This window comes from Chaetodon trifascialis, chromosome 2 (genome assembly GCF_039877785.1).
Source record: "Chaetodon trifascialis isolate fChaTrf1 chromosome 2, fChaTrf1.hap1, whole genome shotgun sequence".
Lineage (NCBI taxonomy): Eukaryota > Metazoa > Chordata > Actinopteri > Chaetodontiformes > Chaetodontidae > Chaetodon > Chaetodon trifascialis.
Genome location: NC_092057.1, coordinates 9,189,344 through 9,211,229, shown reverse-complemented (window position 1 = coordinate 9,211,229; position 21,886 = coordinate 9,189,344).

The following is a 21,886-nucleotide window of genomic DNA, read 5'->3' as shown; positions in this document are numbered from 1 at the left end:
AACTCGCACTCTGACAACTAGCGTGGTGTGCTAGTTGCCCCAGCTCCTGCCCTGCAGCGGGGGGGCAGAAGCTAAATGTGGGCTGTCTGAGCCCACATAGACCTGGACTAAGTAAAAGGGATGCTTTGAGTTTTGACTTTTAACCCTGCTGTTGCAGTGACTCCATCACAGCTGTTTACTGATGTTGAATTGGGTTGCAGTCAAGAGAAAAAGAAGCAGAATGGAGAGAAAGCAAAGGGGAAGACGCTAAAAAGAGAAAAAAAGAAAAGGTTAAGTGGAGCATATCTATTACCTTGATGCTCATATCCACAAAGACCACAAAGTAAACTGTAGTGTCGCTGCTACTGGATGCTTCATAGGTCATCTTCATCTCCCACTGTTAAATCCCTTTGTGTGAATGACCTTGACATAAAACACTGCAAAAGAGGCACAGTTGTACATAGAGAGTCAGCTCCCAGCCAGCACAGTCAAACTGCAGACTGTCAAAAATATCCTTGGGCAAGGCATTGAAGCTGAAAACATCTCTCATGAACCAGTATGTTGGTCATACTGTGCTCTGCAGTTCCCAAATAGAAATTCTCTTACCATGAAAACACACATTTAAAGGATAAGGCTGCTGTTCTTCTATACTTTTGTCTCAGCAAATGCAATGAGGGACCCAAACCAACAATATGTCAGTCTGTCTCTAAATACTTTTTGTCCTACTCTTGGTTCTCAGCCCCAAGCGCAGTGCTTCTTACTGAAGATATTAATCTAAATCCTGAATATACAGTTTCATTTTCAGAAAAGGTTTTCCCAAAATAGCTTAGCACTTTAGCTTTTATTTTTAGGGACTTATTTTCAGTGGTGGATTCAAGGCAGCAGGACAGTGTGAACGAAAACAAAAGAAACTACAAAAATACAAAGTAAACTACTTCCCAAGCTCACTGTATTGAAGAAACATATCACCCAGAGCAATGGTTAAAAGATGTAGTAGTTGGAGGTCTATGGTACAGAGGAATCAGCTATATCAGGCTTTGGCGAAACAGACGATACTTATTAGAAGCACAATTTGATTGTTGTTGTTGTTGTTTTTTTTGTGGGACTTGTTGACAGTAAGAAAAATCTAGAAATCCAGCAAATGCATCCTTGAAACTATAACAGACTCTCAAATAAAAGCCTGGTCAGTTTGAACAAATAGGGGACAATTAATTGTGCAACAATAGCTCTCATAACAAATTCAGTATAATGTACATTTCTGCAGCATTAATTTCATCAGAACAACAACATAGGCATGCCATATGAGAAAGTGATTAGTTTGCATTGACGGTATCCGACACAAGAGTAGGTGAACACATGAATTGAAGAAACATGCCTGCTAAGAAGTGATCAAACAGACTTTAGATAGAAAAGCTTGACTTAAATGATAGCCTGCTATAATACTGATTTGCTGATCTACAGCATCTGGTGTTTAAGCACAGAACCATAAATATAACAGGGTTTCATTATTGCCATTTATCCTTAGCTGTTGAGTTCATTTAATGCAATAAGAAAGTTTCTGCGCTTGTCATATAAGTTCCAACACTTCTGTTTTTTGTCCACTTTCAGTGACAGAAGACATCATTTCTTGTTTCCAGTCTGAAAGACTCTGGGTCACCTACAGTTTTATCTTGGCTGTAGTCAGTGTGGACAAAGGTTTTTAACTCTGTTCATGATAACCTGCTGTAAATGATGTTTCACAAGAGGCACAAAAGTGTATTCAGATATTACAGGCCTATTTTTAGTTGTGTATCAACACTCATTTTAGCCAGCAAATCACCATATGGAATACCATTATGTCGCCTCTAGTGTTCTTTCTTTGAGTAACAATGGCTTGTTTTGTTATATTGTCCTGCTAAAATAGTAGCAACATGAAAAAGTAACAAATCCCAGCCAAATCCCTGCTAGTAAGAAAAGGTATCCATGCTGTGGAAACTTCAGACATCCAAAAATACCAACAAAAAGACAGTATTATCCAATTGTCTGACAACACTGGAGTCATTGAGTCCCAGCAGAATGCAGCGCAACGCATTAAAATATTAACAATAGTGGAAAACATCAGCAGTGCGCCACCCCTTGTTCCTTGAGCGTCACTTAAATAACAATTGCTTTGGCAATTACAAACTCTGGAACATGATCCAAGGGAACTGCGCTTATGCTTCGGTCGCTCCCTGGGGCAAACAAACGCTGCAAATTTAATAACAAGCATCCAAATAGAGAGAGTGGTGGAAGGTAACTGCAGACCAAGCAGTTGTCTGGGTCTAGATGGCATGTGAGATGTTAGGAAGCAGATTGTTGTGCTGCAGAGAAGTGCTGTGGCTGTCCTGAATATGCTGGAGTTTGCATGTGTGTCTTTCAAAGGATTGACTGTGAATGATATTCCCATAGCCTGGAGTCTGTTCCATTTTGTCTCCACATTTCTTGGTGTGCTCTCTTTCCCTAAACTGGTCTCATGTTCTTTTATATCAGTTAGCAATTTCCTCCATTTCCCAAAATTACTTTTTACACCTGTCAAAGAAATTGCCTGCATTTGTATGTATCTGGTACTCACACTAAGTGTAGGTGGAAGGCGCAATGAAAGAAGCAGCTGATAGCGATGGAAAAACAGCATCAGGAGTTGAGAAAATAAGTGTCTCCCGTTATTCAAGATGTACTGCAGTGTGGTCCATCTCACGTTCCCCCTGTGGTTGCTCAGGGTCTCCCCCAGGAAATCTGTTAGCAGAGGTGGCCAGTGACTGTACAGTGTGATCAATCAATCACTGTTATCTGATGTGTTCAGTCTGGCAGAGCCATCTTGTCTCTGGATCAATTTAGTTAGTTTAGTAATTTAGTATGGCTTTTGCTGGGTGCTGGGTTGTTTTTCACTGAAGGATAATTTTATTGTATGAAAGTGCATTAATTTCTTCTAACGTTATGAAAGCAGCTGTTATTTCAGGTGAGGGGACCCACTTTGGTTATAAAATACTTCAGATACCCTGCTGCTGTGTGTTGGTGTAAAATGGCAGCTCTTAAAAGAGGCACTGACACAAAACCTGACATTTACATTAAAGGTTTTAGAGTAAATCCTTAAAATGTTTGTTGTTTTCTCTGCTATCAAACCCCGCTGTAGCTGAAAATATCATCCCATCATATCATGTTGATTAAACCAGAGACATTTCACTTCACCTTCAGTCATGGCGCTCTGGGTCGGTGGTTCAGTGTGATGTCACGCCGTCGTCCCCGGTTGCCGAGCAATCGATTACAGGCAGCAGCAGTGGTTGCCGGGGGCGACGGGCGGAACAGTCAAGGTTGCTAGGTAGCAGATAAGAACACAGGCTCTCATTAATTGCCTGCTGCCGCGGTAGCAGGGAAAGTACAGGATGGTGGATATTGCCGCGGGATGCAGGCACACACAGGCTTACACACATCCAAATGCAGATTGTACACCTACTGGCGCACACATACGTCTCATAATTTAATGACCTTTCTACACCAGTATCTATCAATTGGATGACATGAGAGGAAGGATAGGAGGGGAGATAGAGAGAGGACCACTGTAACAGACAGTAAAGATCGAAAAATAATGGAAATCCATAGGAGGGAAAAAACATAGTTATTTTTACGAGGGTTTTTACGAGAGTTCGCCTCCCATGGGACAAAAGTGTGATGCAACATCTTCTTGGTCATGAGGGAAACATGTAGAGCAGGCTACACATTCACCATTATGACATGGGGGCATAGACAAAAGTTGCAAGATTGCCCGATCTAAGGTTTTCTTCTGCCTGTCTGGTGTCAGCTTGTCTGGACAGCCATGAAATCCTGAGACCAGAACCTCAAAGAGGTAAACATCAAACATCTCATGCCCTGGGGAATCCTGCCTTCGTGAAATCTGTTCTCATGCGATGAAACATGATGATCATTATCTTTTACAGTTGAAGGCTAATTTGGACAATTCTCTAAAAAAAATAAATAAATTGCAGCCTGTAGGCAGTGATGTCATCCCCGTCAGCCGCAGTCAGGGGCATAATCTTCATGCTCCTCTGACAACCGAGCTTTGACTCGTCTGATTTGATACGACAGTTTTCTTGTTTGTGTGTTGTGCTGACTTTCATCAAAGCTGCACTGTGAAAAACAGCGCAACACCACTGCCACTTTTTGTTTGTTTGGAGCTCTGATTTTAAAAGCTACCTCATTGAATAAGCAACGGTATACATCTGTCTCCTCCTAAAGTCCTGTTGTGTTAAAGGCAACCTGATTAAATGGCCAGCTGTCTTTTTTTTTTTGAACAATCCTTCAATGAATAAACCTGCCTGATTAAACACAAAGCAATATACTGGCTATTCATCTACAAACAACCTGATTAAAAGTGAAACACTTTGCACCTGTCTTTTAAATCGTCCTTCAGTGGCCGTTTTATGCAGAGATAGGCGTCAGTTTTCCAAGCTTGTCTTCTTGCCCTGAGTCTACCCCAGTCTTACCTTGACAGCTAAAGTACTCTCAAGTCCCGACTTGTTGAAAATGAACCATCAGTTCGTGGCCCTCACATCACTTATTAAAGATAGAGTTGTCTTGCACAGCCCAGTGTTACTTTGTGGTCGGATAAAAGCTCAATAAAACCTTTAAGCTTGTGCTCAGAGGGAGGACGTTAAGCCCCCATGACTCGTGTTCTTGGCTTACAGAGGGGGATAGCAGAGTGAGCACGAAGTGTGTTAAGCACGTTGTGTACCAATATACGCCAGCACACACACACAAGCAAGGTTTTGCTTGAGCAATGCTGTTAAGTGCTGTAAAGCTCGCTGTCTTTCAGCCTGTCTCAGTCCCTCCAGTTGATTAAATCTTCTCACTTTATTTGCAGTTCCACCAGTTCCTGCCTCAGAGTCTATGACGCCAGACTTCACATGTATTTGAAGATGTAAGGAGATGTGAATATTAACTTGAAAGGGAAGGAGAGGTATCTAGGCCGGAAACCACAGATACTGTGGGATAGGCTCAGAGGAAGAGATAGAAAGAAGAGGCATTTAGATTGAAAGCCAGATGGGGAATGAAAGAAGGAAAGGTGAGGGTGAAGAAGGAGGAGGAGGAGGGAAAGTAAAGCAGAGATGAAAGCATAACAGAGGACTTAAGACCAGGGTACACTTGAAATGTTGGATTGTATCTGAAGGCAAATGTGTTTAAACCTGTTCTGAATGGACTCGACAGTGGGACAAAGAGCCTTTTGCTGAGAGAGGCCAATGAATCATACTAATGAGGATATTGGGGCGCAGATTTTTCTCCTCAGTCATTCATGGTGTTATATTCATTTGTGGACACAAAAAGTGCCAAGAGCTTGAGAGGAAGGTGGTAAATCAGAGCGTGGACATACTTGTCAGATTGTTGGTTTTAGAAATGTTTGATGATCTTGATCTTGATGACACCCAGTGCGTTTGAGAGGTCTTTTGTTTTAGCCCTTTTTTCAGATAAAGAATGTCATTCACACTCAGGTGGCACTCAAATACAAAGCTTTACCAAGTTAAGCCCCTAAAACCTCTTACAAGCCCCTGTTGGCTCGTGACAGATTAAATACAAAAAAATCAGAAAGGGTCAACTTTTCTACTGTAATTTAGATCAAAGAAAAAAAAACAGCAGGTGTATTGCATCCTGGAAGCAAAGGTGATGAAGGCTGTGAAGGATAAGGAAGTAGAGATGAAGAGGTAATGACAAAGGAGGAGTGAAATGAGGAAAAAGGCAGAGGGACGGGGAGTGATTGCAAAGGAAGATATGAAAAGAGGAGCATCAGAGTTTGGGCTGCTCGCTTTTAAGATTCGGGGAGTGGATGAGAGGCAGGGGCAAAGAAAATCTGAGAGAGAAATGACTGGAGGATAGCACATTACAGACAGGAAGTAGTCAAATGGAGTGTTATGGAAAGCTGCATCAACAGTCCTGTTTTTATAACTTAAAAACTTAAAGTCGCAGAACCAAAAGTCTATAGTTTATGACTGTCAGGAAGCAGAGGGAAAGCAGACCAGGGACTCAAAAGATTTAGGACATATATGAGTATCTTGGTTCCTTAATGGGGCTGAGGAGCACACCATGAACTTTGTATTATATAATATTGTGAGACTGAGAGTTTTTGGCAGGTCATTTCCGCTGCGATCCCTTATCAATGTTGTCAGTCCCCTTCGGATGCCATCTACAACAAGAGGGAGAGAAACATTCAGGTGGCTGTGACATTTTCACATAAATCAATGCCCATTTTGTTGCTCTTTATCTACACAAAGGTTATGACAGCCAGTTCTGTTTGGGTTTTCTCTGCTGAGTTCAACTTTTCTGGCAGCCGCAACAGACAAAGAAAAGAGCACCAGAAGCAGAAAGTCAAACTTTATTAAGAGAAAATCCGGGCAGAAAAGACATATAAGTGGTCGCTTGATGGCTTAAGTGCAACAGTTACTGGCTGCGTTGGGTAGTGTCACATCATTTTACAGGCATCAGTTGGCATCCATAGCACAGAATGTATCTTACAGACAAAAGTAGTCAAGATAAAACAGGCTTTTCTGGAGACTTTTGGACTCTGTTGACTCTCATCGACCCACAAAGATGCACCTCAAGATGACAAGTTTTTGTTGCCCTTTCTGATTTCATTTCATTTCAGTCCGCCAGCATCAAAAGACTCACATCATTCATTTGAAGACTTGAAGCGACTTGCTTACACTTTCCTGGAACTTTTCCACTTTGCTGTGCCCTCTCTTGGGTGGGAAAATAACTGTTTTCTTTCAGAAGCCAAAGCAGATGCAGCATGAATTTGTTACAGCGTTACAAAATGTCTAAAGGAGGTTGAGCTGGATGTTTTACGCCTGAGATTTTGTCATGAGCGCAGTCTTTCTCTATCATTAACCAAGTAGTTTTAGTTGCTTTACCTTAACCCCGGGGAACCTTTTTCCTATCAAAGGCCATTTAAATTTTAATAACATTGTTCGAGGGCCATACTAAATCACTGTATCACTCTAACCTCTTGTCGAGTTTTGAAAAGACTGCTCACAGTAGGAGCTCAATGATTTCATATTGTAGGTTGTCAGACACATCAGCTGGTGCCACATTCAACAGCAAACATATTCAGTTCCTTTTGTTTGCTTTTCATGTCCTGAAACCTCTCTCCAAATGCCTGAAGGAGCTCTCATAGCATAGCATATCCAGATGTCATAGGAGGCTTTTGTTCTTGCAGAGTAGGAAAATGCAGTGTTTCCTCTCTCCTGTTGCACTTGCTACAGCTTTAATTTCACTTCACATGTGAAAGCAGAGAGCCGAGAAGCTGGCTGAAGCTTGAGGTTCAGCTCTGAGAGGGTCATGTAATGTCCATGTTCTTCTTCTTCTCTATGAATTATCCCAGACAAACAGACACTTTGGAATAATTTAACTTTGTCTGGTGTTAGCAGCTCCACAGCGGCACCACGCCACTCCTTCACATATTCTCCTTCTGAATGAGGTTTCGGCTTCTTAGCTGTTAGCTCACTCACCACAAAACTTGCCTGTATGACAGTGTCTCTGTCAGAATGTGGTCTGTGAAAGCTGCTTGTTGGGATACAAACTCCACTGAAGAGCGTTAACACAATCCAAGTGCAGCTCATTCAGTTTAGCATGTTTGTAGCTGTCATGACTCTTGAGATTCGTTTTTTTCATCATGTCCTTGTGGCTTGTCCTTCACTTCAACAACAAAAACGATCGTTTGTCCATTTCTCTTGGAAAGCGTGACACTCCACATCTACTCTTTTCTTGACAGTTGCCATGATGCATTGACATGACATCAACCACAATACGTGTGTTGTATTCAGGGACACTATTTCATGTAATCTTCTTTTATCACCGATAAAATGTAATAGCTTTTCTGTATTTATTTATTGCCTTAAAGGCTGTTTATGGGTCAGAGGCTGGAGCTTCCCACCCCTGACTGAACCAAACCATCACCATAGAGGTGGCAGATCAGAAAACAGCAACTTTGGTCATTAATCAGTTATTTACTTAAGTGTTGCAGTAATGTGCTTATGCTTCTTCGGTAACAAGCTTCTAAGGGATTGCAATTCAGTATTCAGAAGATACAGAAGATGTGATGTCTTTGGGTGGAGGAGTTGCTTAAAGGCAGCTTTAATCTATCTTGGCTCATTGTTACAGTAGTAACATGATGGAAATTGATTACATGGTTGAAGTAACTTGCTCAATGCTGGAAAAAGACATGAATTATTTGCAGGGTCATGAAAAATTACTCTTTACCATGTAGGTCTGAATTTAGAAATATACACATATAGGTCACAGTTCCTACTCGTGATCTTCTGATGATTTATGCCAAAATAAAAGAAATTACTCTGATTTCACAGACGAATCCTTTAAATTCAGTTCCACTGCAGAGTAGGAGGAGGTACCGAGTGTCAAAGACACGGACGGACAGGAAAGGAAGCATTCAAGAATCCCAAAAAGGAAAGGCGTGTAGCATATTATGAGATATGATAGAGGCAGCTTGTCGTGCTCCAGGCAGAATAGCACACTTAGCATGCAGAGAGGTGGTGGGTGAAGGCAGAGAGAGAGAGAGGAAGCACGAGAGAGAGCAGGACAGTTATTTGGAGACAGATGGAATGAGATTTTCCTGAAACGGTTCTGAGCACCGCTTGGACGAGCATCAAACTCCCCCACTTTTTTACTCTCTCCCTCTTTCTAAATGCCCGTCGCATCTCTCTCTTTCTCATCGTCTCTCACTCTCCCAGTCCCCCTTTTTTTTTCTCCCTCTGGCTACTCCCACCCCCACCCGCCCTCCCCCTCCCTCCCTCTCCCTCTCTTGCTGCTGAAATGACACTGTGTTCCTGGAGTTTCATCAAAATAAGCCTGGTATCTCTGAGGGGATGAGAAAGAGTGTGCGTGTGTGTGCGTGTGTGTGACATCACGAGGACATAGACTTATCATCCGTACAATTCGGTCTTAAATGACCATATAAAGCGACATGTTTCCATGTGTTAATTTATGAGTGCATATAAAAAGATATAGTGTCATGTGCTCTTTATTGCTTGTGCACACAGAACTTGTTAGTTAGTCCATTAATGTGTGTAATGTGCACGTCTTAGGGGGATGTGCTGCATTTGTTTGTGTGCGCATGCATTCCAAGTTTCCTCCGTTTTATGAGTGTGTGTGGGCGTTTCAGCTGATCAATGATCCTCCCCTCCATCCCAACACGAGGCTTGTTTTGAAAGCCACTTACCCAGATTGGACTAAACGAACAGAGAGAGAGAGGGTGGGGACAGAGGGTGGAGACGGGCTTGAGACAGTAAATGCTGATAACACCACCGGGCGGCGTGCTGTGGACTGCGGGCCGATCCATCAATAGAGGCTGTTAAGGGGCACGAGAAAGACAGCTGAGTGATGTCTTCAAAACACGATGCAGACACACACTCCTGTCCACTAGAGACGGAGACAAAAACAGCCCCACTGCAGGTTGTTCTCGGGGTTTATACAATGCAGAGTCCAACAACATAAAACCTTTTGTAAATGCCTTCATGTCGTCCAAAAGCTCCTATTTGAATGTTTTCTGATTTGGCACCACTATGGTTCATGCTTGGCTGATTTTAGGAAGCTAAAACTACACGTTTGAGGTCAAGCACAGATTGTTTTACATTTTAAGATTTATTTTATTTTATTTTTTTCAGTTTTGCCCTTATGATGATGATGGTTCAAAGGATGACAGGAAAGGAGGGGACAGAGAAAAGTATGACACGCAACAAAGGTCCTCAGCTGTAATTGAAATGTGGACATTGCAGTTGTGGTATGTGGTATGTGTCTTAACCATTTGGCTAATTGAAACTAATAATGAGCCAGAGACGTGTCAAATCAGTTTTATTCATAGAACCCAAAAGTCACAAATCACAAGTTTGCCTCAAACGTCTTTTCAATCTTTACAACTTCTGACAACCTTTATCTTTAAGTCCTCTTTTAACTTTTATTTGTAGTAGTTGTTTCAATATTTGTTAAACACTCATACTGTCTCTGATGAAGGTGCCTGAATCTCACTGTACAACTGCAATCCGACATTGTCTTAATATGAACTTCATCCTTAATAATGAGACCTGAGTTTTATACTGTGCCAAAATAACAACTTACACAGTAAAAACATAGCATACCTTGTAAAACACAGACAGTTCAGAATATACAGAGTAAAGTAAGCCACACACATATGTTAGATAACTGCTAAGCTTTGTTTGTCAGAATCAAAATGAATGGGCTCGGCTGCGTCATCCATCATTAGCACTTATGTCACTTGTTAGAATGTGAACTCTCAGCTCTCCACTGGGATCACACCACATCACCACAAGTGATGTGCTTTCACTGTTACCTCTGACAACGTGTGAAATTACATTTCAGCGACATGACAGTTAGCATGGCAGAAAGCCACAATAATGATAGTGTGTGAGATGTGTTCGGAAACATAAGGGCGAACAGCGCCGTGATAAACGTGAAATTGTGAAAGGACGCATAAAATTGGGAATGCAGCAGAGATGAGAGGGTGTGACATCTTTATGTTTTGATGATTATTCCAATAATGTTACTTAATATATACTTTTGAACAGCCTCAGCCAGTTGCCATCCCACTGCTAGCGCATCCTCAGATCACAACCTCTCCTCTTTATTTCTTTAAACTGAAACCTTGGTGAAAATGTCAGACAAGGAAAGGTCACAGTCCTTTACAAAAGCTGTTTCAGGACCACAAAACGTCAAAAAAAAATGAATTTTCTCAATTCAGATTCCATGATGAATGCTTTTGTTTGCCAAATGAAAGAGGCTTCATTCAACTTAAAAGCGGCTACCCAGTCTGAGAGGAGAGAGAGTTTTCAGGTTCCACTTCAGTTGTTTGCCATCTTAGAAGCATGAGGATTGTCATGCGTGGAAAATATTCACAATTATCTTGATTGGTGTACACAGTATGATTCTCACATCTGCACAGCTGTTCTCCCACTCTGCATCATGGATGTTTATAACCAGCCGTTCTTTTACACCAAACCGCTCACCTTGTTATACGATTTAAGTCTCCATACTTACAGTAGATTCCTCTCCAGAAGAACACTATCACATAATTGTCTTTCGTGAGCTGTTGAATGACCTTAATCACATAAGCCCAATCAGTCCTTTTAGCCCACGTCTCCAGCTGTTACCATGGTGATAACCCCAGGTGGCATGCTGGTGAACTCCAAATCCACCACATTTTCTCACGCTGCTGAGAGATCATCCCTTTCTCAATTAATGACCAACAATAGTCACTCTGAAGTGATCATTTGGCAAACTAGCCAATCAACACATTTCCCGCCCCTCGTCTCGGGTGAATTGTCTCTGCTAGCTATTCACAGCTAATTCTGCCTTTCCAGTGACCAAGATAGACTTTGGGTCTCCCCTGTCGTTCTCCAGCACTGTCACACTCCAGCCATCATCTTGCCTCCCCCTCATTTCCTCTCTTTACTCTCCATTTCAGTTCCTTCATCTCTGAAAAGGCAAATCTCTGCCACAGTCCTGCACGGCTGTCTTAAACGTAAAAAATATTATACTTTGGCTTTCTGCTCAGCTCACCTTTCATTGTCAAAATCATAGCTTACGTTTCCAGTTGATACGAATCATTAAACTATCACAAGGGCATTGTTGTAGCATTACACCAGGTTAGGCAGAGCTCGATGGGTGCTCACTGGTGTGCACAGCAGGCTTTTTGGCTCACTATCAATCGGCTCACCTGAGTTTGGTCTTTTGATGAACAGCTGCACCAAGGCCACATGAAAAAGCGGACCTTGGTCTGCTTCATAGCGCATTTTCCATCCAACAATTTAGCAAGTGAATTGCAAGTTGATTGTGGATGTGGCTTTATCAATCCAAACAATAAGCTGAAAGTTTTTCTCCCTTCATTGAGCACTACAAATGTCTTCTCCCCCCTTGTTTCTCACTGTCAATCTTAACTAATGCTTATATTCAACATTTTCTGCATGAAACACATATCGACCACCTGAGGAGATGAATCACATCTTTACGCTCAGTCAGAGTTGATTTATTTCCCTTAACTGATGATGCAGAGCAGATCACCTAATCATTCTAATGAATGATAAATAAGTGACCTTTCAATCGATGACCGTACTTGTTTGTTTGGAACATGTTGTCGATGGGCTATAACAAAAATAAAATGAACAATACCGGCTGCAAACGCGGCATAAAATCTTCTTTTTTTACGCAGAAAGGTTCATGTTAGTGTTTCGGCAAAAGGGAACGCTCGTCACTCATCTGATCATGCGTCAAAGGCTGATGTAGTTTCATTCGGGCTGCATCTTCCAAGCAATGATCGCTGAAACCACAAATCACCACGGAGAAAGCTTGAGCGGGCAAATTTGAATTAGTAAAGATGTAATTTTACTCAGCACGACAGTATATCTCAGCTTAACCACAACTTAATGCATTTGATTGATCCGCTATCTTGCTTCCCTCCCTTCATCCTCTGCTCTAGTATTCATACATTCCTTGCAGTTTGTATTGATAAGCAGCTGGGGGGCTCTTGGTGGAATAGATCATAGAGGGGCGAGAGGGTTAAAAGAGCACGAAGAGAGAGAAAGAGAGAGAATTTTAATCACTCAAATGATGATGGCAGTGCACATGGATGTGTGTGTGTGTGTTGGGGGGGGCTATTACCGGCCCTCGCATTAACAGTGTGCATGTGTGTTTGGTTTAATTGCAGTAATCATGACTGTATGTGACTCCATGTGAGAATAATTTTGAGTGTTTGTGCCTGCAGCCTTTCACACACTTTACTATGATTTTGTTTTGTGACCTCAAACTTTCCTACTGAGGAATAAAACACACACACACACACACACACACACACACACACACACACACACACACACACACACACATACACACACACCAGGTGAGAAAAGAAGAGCACAGTGCAGTAGTCTTGCTTGCTGTCATGCAAAAGCAGATTGAGATGCGCAGACAAACGCACACACTCCACATACACACTCCACACAATGCCTTGTTGGCTGTTTGTCTGCCTTCATTAAGATCAGAGTCCCTGTGAACAGATTGAGCAGTGTTAACCATCCGACACTCGGCCAAATGTGTTAGCTGCTTGTTCATCCGGTGAGGCTGTTAAAGTTGGGGGAGTGAAAATGCATTTCATGCTCACATGTGAAATAGCCAGAGATGAGGGGAAGAAAATACAGATTTCACTCCTGAGTCCTGTCAAATATTGTCCAATATTGACATTTTTATTGTGTTTTTTTACATTTTTACCCAACATAGTATAAGGCCTGGGTTTGCTGAACTACAGACCACATTTCCATTAAACTCACTGTGGATATTCATGGTCGTAGAAGATGAACCCTGTTGTTTTCTGTTACTCTGGACTTTTTCTCTGATGCCCTCATAATCACAAATAATCACAAATTAATCAAAGAATTTCTGCTTGTGTAACAAACAGTCAGATGGGTAGATTGCCATTAAATATCCTGCACACAACCGTGCTCCTCAGAGGATTAAGCCTTAAGAAATTGGAGCACCAGTTTGAGCACCACCCTCAGGCTAAAATATTGACTTTGTACATAAAATATGTCATTATGGTTTCAGCAGATTGCCATTAAAATTGCTGATTACAGCTCCCAAGGGGATAAACCTATTTTATGACCCCTCAACCTTTCCTCTAAAACCCCCCTCAGGACAAACTGGAAGAACAGTGAACTCATCAGCATGTTGAATAGTTTCCTCTGGTTTAGTCTGATTGACTCTGCAGCCTCGAGGGACCATTAGTGGGATCTTAAGTCTTGTTAATAGTATTTACAGTCATAATGACTGTGTGCAGATGAGGTTTCATATCAGAATGTTGTGAAGCTTCTTTGCTGCAGTGTTGTTTCCTGTGATACATGTTTTAATATATTTCACACAGAGATGATTTGATCCTTGAAATGCAATTGTTTTGTCGACAGTGAATCATTCAATGATTCAATGGTGTCATTTTTTCCAAACTTCAGCTATGTCATTCTGAAATGAAACTTTGAAGTGCATCATTATTTTCTTTTTTACATCAGCCGCACACTCTCACATTCAGTTTTATTTCATTTTGTCAGAAATACAAATCTGTCTTTGTAGCAAAAAGCAACCGAGGGCGAAAGAACGTTGTACGAAATACACAAACAAACGAAGAGCAACTGCCAGTCTGAGGTAAAATGTTTGATCAGCTAAAGATACGCCTTTTTGTTTTGTTTCATTTTCATAAATTCCAAACTTTTTGTCACTTCTTCTAGACTCAAAACTACCCAAGGACTGTGGATTATAGTCCAGATCTCCAAAATATCATAAATTCTGAAAGCAGTTCCTGAAGTCACAATATGCACCTTGTGGCTTTTGGACAGGTGGTTAAATGTTTGTCTTACCTAATCAGCTGTCCACGTTCCTTCTTCTAACATTTGCTGTGTCTCTCATTCTGATTGGCTGTTGTGAGGCTGTGTGTTTGAAGGGGTCTTGGTTCAGTTCTGTTGAACTTTCTTTCTTTATGCCCCCCTTGCAGCAGGCCACACCGACAGCAAAGTTCCCAAAATATCCATGACACTGATGAAACCCCATACAAAATGGAAATATTTTGTAAAACTGGAACAAAATAAATCATTTTTCAAATTATTTCAGCAACAAGGAAAGTCCTTTATTGTTGAATTTAGTGCTTCTCTATTTTTATCCAGTAGATGAGGAGGATAAAAAACGATGCTCTACTGATAATTTGTGTTTTCATGCTTTTTTCTTGTACTCTTCTCCTCCAGTTTCATTTTTATGAACTTAATATTAGCAGGGAGTTAAACAGAACTCATTAACACTGTTCCATCCACCAAGTAAAAGAGTCGCAGTCAAAACTAATAAAGCCTTCTATTAATGTGCCACTTGTCATTAGTTTAGCTTGTTAAGCGAAGCGACAGATCAGAGGGGAACCATGACATTGCGGTGTGACACGCATGGAGACGACTGAAATTCAAACAATGGGCTGAAATGTGAACACCATTTGTCTTCACTGTACTGCCCCCACTGCTGTGTTGTAATGTTCACAGACTCCTATCAGCAGCTGTATCTATTTCTATCCAGCCTATGTTCATTTTTGTTTGCTGCTGTTTGCTTTATTTTGAGTACTTTGATCTATTTATGGTGTGATTTTACAGCAGTTTGGTTGCCTGTTCGGGAGGTGGTGTGTAAACTAAATGAAGGAGGCAAACAAACAAGATAAATCTGTGAATTTTGTACAAACTGTAGGAACAAATGACTGTTTTTCTACTGAGCCTGTTATCTCTATATGTTTCGTTGGTGGAGGGGCGGGTGGGAAGAGAGGGATGATGCTCTATGTATCGAGGGTGGTGGGAGGGTGGGGAAGGAGGGATGAGCTTTTTTTCTGTAAAAGGTCGGGGACTGTGCAATGACTACTTGTAATTACTAAGAGAATCCAGAGTATAGAGGTGGAAAAAATGTCCCTTATGACAAATGAAATAAAGTGTTATATTTGCATGATTTCCTGTATTTTCATCGAGCAGATATTTATGGATATGTAGACTGAGTAGATGTACGTCAAACTGTTTCTGAAAATGAAAAAAAAAATACTGTCATTTTCGTCTGTGAGTATAAATATACAGTTTTCTTAGCCCTTTTATGACTAACTTAGCTGTTGCTGAATGTTTCTTGTTTGATGCATTCTCCGTTATCGTGTTTTGGTTCCTGTCACGCCACCGCAGTATCTGATCTCTCCATCAACAAATGTGATATCTTTGATAATCCCAAATCATGCGGCACTCTTTCAAAGTATATTTATTCTCCGAGGCACTGGGAAAACCTGTTCCTCTGAGCTTTCAAATTACACCCGAACAAATCCCCCTTTCAACCTTCTCCCATGAGAGACAGATTTACATTTCTGAATCAAAGCTTCAAATGCCACCTCATCACAGAAAATCTAAATGCATTCCACCAGACCATTTCCTTTTAAAATGGCTGCCACAGGGGAGGAGTCCTTCCTCGACATCGCTCGGCTCCTGCATCCTAAGCAGAACTGTGGTATACAAATTAGTTTGAAGATAGGTTTGTTGTATTAAAGGTCCCAAAATGCGAAGACAGAACAAGCAGCTTTAAATATGAAAGAGGATGGACTTGTGAGGTTTCATTCCAACATGAGTATAGGTAAACACATGTTTTTTGCCCTTAACTATCAGTTAAGATCACTTAATCTGCTTTTCAGAACAACAACAGCAACAGGAAACAAATGGCTGATTCAACTATGCCATCAGAACACAAGGTTGTATTTCAGTGGAGAATCTACAGCCACCAAAAAGAATATAAATGATTAAATAAGCATCTTAAATCAGAGTTTTACAAGGCAAAATCGCTGGTATGAGACCAGACTTTATAAGAAATAAAAAGCCAGGCCACAGGTGGAGTTTTGTGCTGCTGCTTTCATCACAATAGAGAAATATTTTGTCAAATACAAGGTAATCATTCCTAAAATTCATTAATTTTTTCCCCATTTGACACACATTATACTTCCAAGAGTGGACGGATGAGGATGAAGGGATTAAAAACAGCTGCTCATTAACTGATCAGTGGTATTATCACTAACTAACATGAATATAGGAATGACATCAAAGCCAGTACAACATTGGAAATGCTTCTGCTAGAGATGGAAAACAAAACTAACTGAAGTGAAATTAACTAAAAACCTCTTAAACAAAACTTACTGGAGAAAGGGTAGCTTGGCACTGACTCAGCAACCAGATTCTTTATTGTTAATTTAACAGGTGAAGCGAATGATGAGGCCGATCGATCAAGGCAAACTACTGGCCGTCAGTCCCACCAGCTGTTTAGCAAAACCCAGGACAGCTCAGGAATCGAAAACCCTGAACAGCAATTGTGACAAATAGTCTATATCCAATTTTGCAGAAGACAATTTAAATGTAATTGAAAAGTAATGTGATGATAAAACACAATTTTATATTGTCACTTCTGCACCAGAATATAAGCGCTGAGGTGGCCACACTTGTTTAACCACCTTCATATCAACGAGCATTAAAAGTACTGTAATTTGAAATTAACTCTAAGCCAAAGCAACAGTTTTTCTCAGCATTTCTGAAATGCAAAGGCAGCTCTGCTGTCACCATGCAAAAACTAAATAAGTTGAATATGTGGCTTGGATACTAAAGCAATCTGAATTCCACTCTGAACAGCTGAGAGGCTGTCAGAGTTTTGTTTTGCTGGCGGGAAGCTGCCTGCAGTGGAAACGACACCGGTGGCCTGCAGCATTAAACAGAGATGGGCTGGTAGATGCGAGCACTTGACTCTGCCCTCCTCCTTGATGGGAACTCATTGTGTTCTGACCTTTAAGTTGCCTCGATATGTCCCTCCATGTCTCTCTCTCTGTTTTCCTCCCTCTTGCTATCTCGCTGTGAGGGCCAGGACTTGACAGTTGATTTGAAGCACTGCAGTGGCACCAGGGTTTTGTTTAATGATTTCCCTGCTCTCCTATCTCCCTTTCTTAACCAAGTCCGTCTTAATATGTTCTGTCTTTCACCTGTGATTCTCTCTCTTCCCCCCTCTCTCCCTGTCTCCATTTGATCTCCCTCCCTCCTTCCTTTGTTTTAATGAGAGTGAAGGATGGAGCATGGGAGCTGCGAATCAGTATGCAGACCGTCCACCTCCTCTCTCAGCAGAAACCTGCTATCTGGGCCACAGAAACAATGGCTGCTCAGGGCGATGGGACTCGGGATTGGAGACACAGACAGTCCACTGATGTTTCATATCAGATCCTCGTGAAATGGCAGAAGCACAATTAGACAGAGGGAGGATGGAACAGTCACAGAGCCATTTTGAAATAAAGGTATTTCATATAGCATTTAACTTCTTCTCATTACTAACACACCTACTATCACTTTGTTGATGGATTTAGAGCATCAGCCATTATTAAAATACACTTGCATTGCTTGAATTAGCTTATAAATCCCTGTGTTTGAATGTCACCCAGGATTTCCATTTGCATGGCCTGAGTTGACTTGTTCTCATGGGCCCCACATGGGTTCTGGGCTTTTTTCATCCATCTGCTCCATGTGGGCCCCATGTGGGACATTCTGCCCTTTTCAGGAGGGCATTAATGGTACCAAGGTGGGCCATGAGTGGAAGCCTGTATTTTTGTCCTCCAACTTTGGATTGGGTCAAAACAGGATAAATGTGCAGCTCTTACAGACCTCACATGGGATCCATGTTTTGGAGGCCATGTGGATAAAAGGTCACCTAAGGTTATCGTGCTAAGTGTGTTATTTGTGTAATAAATTATTCTTTGTGAATTTTCTCCAAACCAGACAGCACACATAGGCTTCCTATGTGTGCTGTCTGTCAAGAAAAGCAGTAGAGGACAAGACAGAACTTCTGGATTCTGCTCCAAAAGTAAGGAAATCTCATTCAAAATAGGAACTGACATTTTTTTATGACAAATAATCCAGTCTTGGAACATAGCCTTATATGACAGAATGTTGCCCCGTTCATATATAAGGACAGAAGTCTCACAGTGTTGTTTATTCAGTATTTCAGTTTTGTAGTGGCCTTTAACAAACACCATTTCCTGTGAAGTCCTTTAACATTGCAGGTAAAGTATCGATGAGATGAGTCCATGCAGAACAGAGACTATTGAATGCTGTAATTGTTTTTTCACAGCAGGGTTGTTTTTTTCTGGTTTAGTTTTGTTTTAACTTACAGTCTAATTGTTATTTGTATCATTTAACTTCATCACATAGCAGTGTCACAGTTCACAAAAACACAACCCAGTACCACAACAAAGGAGGCAGAAAAAGGTACAAGGATGCAAAAATCAAGGCAGGCAAACAAGATACAAAATGTCAAAAACAAGATAAGGATCAGAAAAATAGCAGGTAAAACAAAATGCCAAAAAGCTTAAGCACACAGGATAAAGACAAACTGGCAGACAACCAGTATATATACCAGGGAGCTAATGAGGGAATGGTAAGCAGGTGGGGTGACTGGATTGGTGGGAGGGCTGGCAGGTGGGAGTTCGAACATGGATGACCAAACAGCCAACTAGAATGAATGAACAGGAGCCACAAAATGTGTCCAATTGAAGCTCATTCCCATTTGTCTATGAAGATTGCCATAAAACAAAGTAGTACAATATATAGAAGTGTAAATCAAAGGCAACTGGATTTGCTGTTAAATTATTTTATGTTTTACTGCTTGTTTGAGGTCCTTCTTTGGTCCAGGAGTTAAATCAGTAGATGTTCCCATTTGGCATTTCCATTCCCAGCCCACTAATCTCACAGTCTGTCTCTGCTTTGAGCTATCTTTGAACGACCAGATAACACACCAGTCCTATCGGGTTAAATCACAAAATGAGGCTGAAAGAGGTTGCAAATTCATCCTCTCTGATAAAATAGCTTTTGGTGTGGGTTTGAGTGTGATGTCTCCATCCAGTAAGTGACATTGTGAAAACAATGTCATTTTGTCTCTTGTATCATTTCATTTCTAAACATCCAATTTTTTGGTACTGATGCCACCTGGATTAATCTCTTAATGTTAAGAGTTTGAAATCTTCCTACCATTGCCAGGTTGCTCAGCCGCCTAGGACTGCTTATTGTGCTGCAGCTGCACACCACAATTCAAACCAACATCGCAATTCAATTTCACGATGCAATGAATAACACGAGCACTTTTCTGAACACATTTAGGTTCAGTCTTTTCAGAGGCAGCAGTCCATTCCTGTAAAAGTCTAAAGGTATTCACCCTCCAGGTAAACTGTTTGAAATGACTATATTTTGCTGAGTCTGGGCTACCATCTTGGCCTGGCACAAATTGGTTCTTTAATAGGCCCCTTCAGAGAGCTAACAACACCCCAAACAGGAACAGGGAGCCAGACAACTCCAATCATGTGTCTTTACACTGTCATCATCAAGCTACATGTCAAAAATATAGTTCCCAAGACTTGGTTTGCACAGCAGACAGAACATCATTGACAACTTCAATAAAAAGACCTGTCGTTTATTTGCCATTAGGGACCGTGTCCCCAGCGTCTTTAATTTAGTGCATTGACCTCTTTGACTAGATGGGATTCTTCAAGCAATCTGTTGTGCCAACTGACTGCAAGATGGTGTTGAATCTGAAAATTACCACCTTGTTCAGTTCTTATTCACGTAACAAGCTTGGAAAGGTGAAAGCAACACAGACACCACCCAGTAATTTTGATTCCGCTGGCTAGAAGGAAAATACAGTGTGATAAGCAAACTGTCTGTTAATACCAGCAGACACAAATGCTCACCGCAGCAGACATTTGTTTGATTTGGTGTTATAGTCGTCATCTTTTCCTACTGCTTTTCCTCAACAGTAATCATTTCAACAAAGCTTCAGCTCTTGTCGCAGTAATTGTTAGTACAATGGTAGGTAGTAATTCTCATAATTTCTGTACAAAAAGGTCTATTTCTATATTTGCAATAAATATTTATTGAGAAAAGCCCATTTTCTACTGTCTCTTCTTTATGCTCTGGTATAATTTTATGAAGAGCCATAAATGTGCTGTGAATCTAACTGTGTGAAAGATAATGTGTGGTCCTATTATATGTTGATTATTCGTCCAATAAAGGCCATGCATTCTGTTATTTGATGATATACGAGGACACATCACCGGCCTGGCCCTGCTAAACTGAACCGTGTCAGTCTAATTTTACAGGAAGTCATGGCTGTTCAATCACAATGCCGTGTCAGCAGCTATAAAGCCACACACTGAAACATTTAATGTGGCCATCCGTCCACAATGACCACACACACAAGGAAAACTGCCTCCACTGAGAAGGCAAATATCAAGCGTGTCATTTCAAATTTCATCTCAGTAAATATGATGCACTTTCTCTTACGTGGCCAATTATTGGTGTGAAAATAAGTAATTTCTGTATAATAAAGAGATGTTTCCTTTTCAAGACCACAGTCTAGGTGAAATGCATGAAAATATTGAGCCACTCCTGGAATACTGAGCTTGGATTTCAAGCTCTTGATATTGGATGATTATGCAAAATTATGTTCAGTGACAGTGGTATTGCATTCCAAGCTCCCTGTTTAAATTACATTTTTGGGCAATGTATGCCTTTATAAGATGACTGGAAACTAGGAACAGAGACATGCAACAAAGAGCCCCACTTGAACTAATAGTTCATGGTTGGTGTCGTAACCCTAATCCAAAGGGGCACCCCAACCTGAAAAATGGGTGTGTGTGGAAAAACTGCAGTTTCCTGAATTACCTTTTGACTGTTCCTCAAGGTATACACAGATAATTAACACTGATGTACTCACAGGGAGTACTTTAATAATTAAGTACATTTTGCCCATAAAATTCCTCTACATTTACATCTGTATAAAGACCTTTGCTTTTTATTTGGGCACTTGGGGGCAATCAAACAAGCTCTAAACACTGACATAAAACTTAATGAAGTAGCAAACATACTAGCAGACAAGTTGCCAACTTACAGTACACAATGAGCAGATGAGCAGCAATAGCATTTTTGGATACCTGACAAATGTAAGTCCAGCATCTAGTTTAATTAGTGCTCTGTTTTGGTCTCCACCACCTCCTGAAGGAAATATCTGTCTCTTTACCTGCTATATGTCCCCCTGTTTTCACCAGCTAGTACTGCATTTTGTCTCTTTTTGGTGTTGGATAGGTACAACCGGCGTAAACAGTCAGTTTGTCAATGCTGTTGAACTGTAGAAGTGAATAATAATTCTCTGTTCCTTGTCACTACAACCAGTTAATTTCACATTACACATATGTACGTACGAGTGTTTTACTTCTAATTTACTACTTTCACATTTTGGTCTTGCTACTTTTAATTTAGTAAAA